Below are 4,693 nucleotides of genomic sequence, written 5' to 3'. Positions count from 1 at the left end.
CTGGCCTCGCGGGAGGTCCTGCCGGGTTTTCTCCCCTCGCGGGATATTCTTTCGCGAACTCCTTTCCGGTTCTTGTGGCGAAGACGTTGGCGTCTTCTTCAGAGTCGGTTAAGGCAGTCATCGCCGCGTCATCTCTATCCAGGATGGCGGAGACAACGTTGCAATGTTTCCTCTTAGCCTCCTTGGAAGGCTGTGCAGTCCACTGCTCGTCATCGAGGAGGTCCGGATGGACCCACATCACCTGCCCTGATGGCAGAGTTTGTGGAACCAAACCCTTTTCCCGCTGGTTGTGAGGATCAAACCGCCTTGGGGATAGGAATTATCCCCGCCGGAGCTTGAACCTCCGGGAGACCCGTCCCAAAGCTCAAAGTGATCATGTTCGCCGTCACTTGCTTTTGGACCTTCTCTTTCTTCAAGACCCCCGCGTCGTAGAGGGCCTGGAGTTTGTCCTTGAGGACGTAGCACTTGGTTGTGTGATGACCAAGGAATCTGTGATATGCACAGTAACTTGGGTCACCGGTTTTGTCCGCCTCCTCAGCCTTGGCGGCTTCTGGCAACTTAATTCGCCCACTCTTGAGTAGAGTGTCGAGAGTCGCCACTACCTGGTCTTCTTTGAAATCATATTGCCGCTGGGGACGCGGTTCAAATTGCCTGGGTTTCGGCTTTTGAACGAACTTTGGCGCCGCGGCAGAGTCTACGGCCATAGCCTCTTTTCCCTTCGATCGAGGAGGGTTCTTTGGCGCCGCTGGTTCTGCTGCTCCCTTTTTGGACTGTGGCTCTTCGGCCTCCAGCCTCTTGATCATATTTTCAACTTGCTCGCCTTGGCGAACAAGTTCCTTCCAAGTCCGGGTTTCAACTGCCCCTATTTTGGACAGGATGTGGATCGACAGATTGTTGCGGCACATCTCGATCAGCATCGCCTCGGAAACTTGGTCTCGACAGTGGACTGATCGATTTCGAAATCTCTTCACGAAGTCGTTAACTGATTCCGACTTGCGCTGCTTCTCCGCGAGGAGAGTGGCCATTGACACTTCCGTGTCGTCGTCGAAGAAGTGGGCGAGGAAGAGCTTTTCGACGTCGGCCCATGCCTTGATGGAGCCAGGCTCCAGTTTGCGGAACCACTCAAAGGCCACCCCCTTGAGGGTACCTATGAATAGTCGGGTGAGAATGGCGTCGTTCCCGGTGAGGAATCCGGTCTGCGCCATGAAGTAATAGATATGTTGCGAGGGTGACCCCTTGCCATCAAACTGCACCAAACTGATAGGCTTGAACTTCGCTGGGTATGGGACCGTGTCCCATTCGATAGGGTAGGGACGTACCACCCCCAGCTTGTTCATGTTTTGCTGAAGCTTCAGCGCGTTCAGTTGGTCCTGGAACTCGTCGAATCTTTTGTCACGGGTGCTATCCGCGGTGTGCGACGTTCCTATCGATGTTTTGGAGGAGTAATCGGATTGTCGATCATCCTCCGTCTCAGCCGCTGGACGGTGAGGTGGTACCCATTCTTTATCCCTAGTCTGCCGGGGCAAGGGACGTTGGGTTCCCTTCTTTTTCTTCTTGCTCAGCAGTTGCTCCATCATCTCTCTTAGAGAGTCGATGGTCGCCTGCTGTGCCTCCAACTTTTGAGCCATTGTCTGCTCGTGGTTGGTATCGGTCATGTGCGCCCTCGCCTGCGCGTCTTGACTTGAGCGCGAGGTCTGGGACGTGGCCGCCGCCGAATGAACCTCATCTTCGCCGCAGGAGGGAGGTATTAGGGTGGAATAGTCAAACCCAATACTTACCCCCCGGCGACTACGGGTTCGCTGGAATATGCCTTCCTGCCGGCGTCGGGCAGACCGGGTGTTAGGTCTTAAGACGGAGTCCGAGTCTGGCGAGTCGGAGAGTACCGCCTTCCCTTTATCCGTCATGTTGACTGTGGCGGATGAGAGTTCCCGGTCGTCAGCAGCGCGTCTCTTCTGGTGACGGCGCCTTCGACGGGAGGGCCTCGGTCGAGAGGCCTGTTGAGAAAGCCTCTCAAATACCGAAGGTTTCGCCGTTCCAACGCATTGGCAGTCGGCGAGGACCGTGTGGATGAGTCTCTCACAATGACACTGAGGATTCGCCTCGTGAATAGTGCGTTTGCGAGTCAAGAATTCTCTGAGGTCTTCTACGGGTGGCTGGTGACAACCCCCGGCCTCAGAAGAGTCGCTCTGGTGAGCTGACGAGAGATTTTTGGGCGCTCTCTCTGGCGCGTGTTGGGTGGAACGCCTTGGTGTTGGAGTCAGGCGATCTCGCCTTGACTGGCGAGTCTTCGCGTTTGAGCGAACTCCAGTACGTGGGCGAGTTTCGACCCCATGTTTAGAAGAGCGGGTTCGGGAGGAACCGCCTATTTCCTTTCCTTTACGTTTATCCGCCAAATGATTATGGCGAGGCTCGCCAGCCTTCGAGGATTCGCCTACTTGGGTAAGCTCGTATGCTCGGTGTGGTTTGTTCGCATCAGGGATATGACCTGAGAAGCGAAGTCCTCCTGAGCGGATGGCTCTGCTGTCCTCGGTTGACGCTCCTGATTTGGAGGGCCTTCTGAGGTCGGGCAGCTTGCCTTCCCGTCTAGTGTTTCTCGGGCCTGTGTGATGGTTCAGGCCATTATGAGAAATGGAGGTTTGGACCCCCTGTCTGACGGGTGTTTGCCGTCGCTGTTGGTTAGTTCTCCCAGCGGGGAGAACGTCACCGTGGGTTGTGGCATTGCGGTTTGTGCCAGAGTGAACCGGCGCTTCCTCCGAGGTAGGTGTCTGTGTGGACCGCTTGGCGATCCATCTGGCAGACCCTTGCCTCTTGCGCTCGATCTCTGGCTTGGCCTTGATCGATCGCGAGGGAGTGGGCTCCTCCGATGAGACTCGGTTGGAACCCTCGGGTGCGGAGGCTTTGACCGTCTGAGGTCGGCCTCGGCGCACAGCTCTGTGGCGTTTGCGGGACGCATTGCCACCCGAGGAGGAGGAGGACAAGTATTCTTCGTACTTGGCCTGGTCGAACTCGATTTCGAGGGACTCTACTGTCGTCCCGATAGTAACCTCATCAAATTGAGCCACCACCATTTCACTCGATGAAACAGCTGCTCCCACTGTGGTCGCCATCTTCTGTAGGGTGAAAATTTGATTCTTCCGAAGAAAGGAGTTTCGTTTGTATTTATAAGAAAGCTTATTACAAACTAACAAATCAAATGTTTACAACAGAAGCAGAGGGAAGGCCCTCTTTGTTTTTGTGTGGGGACTTTAGGTGGCTATAGGACGCTTCGCTCGATGGTCGGGTCGAGTCTGCTTCCCTTGGACCGTTTGAATGAGGTTGCTGGAGAGCTTCAGTTCGCAGTAGAAGCTCGGGGCAATGGAGTTCGGGTCTGCTTGGTTCGTCGGCGATCGGAGCCCGGAACTAGGCAGCAGTGCTGTAATGCAAGGATTTGCTAACAGCTTGGTCTCAACTCTTTTTTCTCCAAGTTTTGCGACCTCTCTTCCATCGTGCTGGAAGGGGTTTTTAAATGAAAGAAGGACAGCTTGACTTCTCCTTGAATTGTGGGATGTGACCACATCCTCTTCAGAGACGTCTCGCCGTTCCTCGATACCATGAACGGTCATTCCAGGGATTGTGTTCTATGTCCTGTCACCTACGATGGGAAGGCCCATTCTTGTATGTGAGGCAACAAACGACTGCTATCCGAGTGGATTTGACCAGCATTAATGAACCGCATTTATGAGTTCGCAGATCGATGAAGTGTCTGTCCGATCACTTGTACTGTGCGTGACCGCCCGGCGTGCTTTGAGCACGATGCTTTCTCCTTTCCGGCCAGGAGAGGCGGTGAAGTAGGTACACAGTACTCGAGTGGGTCTAGCCAGCTTGCCGAGTGCCGGCGGATCCAGCTCTTGGCTCAGACATCCGAGGTGAGTCGCATTTATGAATGCTCAGGTTGACTCGACACCTGTCCAGTCCCTTCGCGCTGTGCGCACTGCGAGCGGCCGTTTGACGGTCCTGGGGTACTGTGCTCTCTCTCCCTTCGGGTCGAGAGAGATGGGAAGGTCCATCTCAGCACGTGGGGTAGTGGATACCCAGCTGTACTGACGGTTTTGGGGCTTGCTGGCGGATTCGACTCCGAACTCGGGCAGGCGAGTTGAGCGAAGAGCGAATTTCCGCCATCCTGATCGACCCTGACTCATGCTGGCGAGTCGACCGTTAGGCGAACCTGGACTTGAGTACAGTCGACGTCTACGCGGTTTAGGTCCGTGCCAGAGAACTGGGCGTGCGAACTCTTCTCGTAGGCAAATTTCCTGTAGACCCATAGAGGTATTTTTTACCGTCTACAAGACCCCCTTCAAAGTTTTCAGACCTGAACTGGCTTGCGTGTGGTCTGGAATACTTTGAATGAAGAAATTGTTGGCGAAGCAAGTGCCTTCGATTTCTCTTAGGATTTTTAGCAAATCCTCAGCTATCAACGGGTTTGATGTGCCTTTACCGATTACCGTTTGAATCGGGCTAGCCATACTATTCTCCTCAGTATGATGAGTTGTCGAACAGTTTCTCTTAGGCTTAATGCTAAGATTTCTGCTCTAACCCTTAGCCATCTGGGGCGTGGGTTTCAACCGTTTAAGCAAGGTCATTCTTTTGGCTTTGTTCGTAATTTTACCTTTGAGGGCGAATGCATCGTCAAGGCGAAATTAGTTTTTGAGAGCCA

Source organism: Asparagus officinalis, chromosome 7 (assembly GCF_001876935.1).
Source record: "Asparagus officinalis chromosome 7, Aspof.V1, whole genome shotgun sequence".
NCBI lineage: Eukaryota > Viridiplantae > Streptophyta > Magnoliopsida > Asparagales > Asparagaceae > Asparagus > Asparagus officinalis.
Note: the sequence above shows the minus strand (reverse complement) of the source record.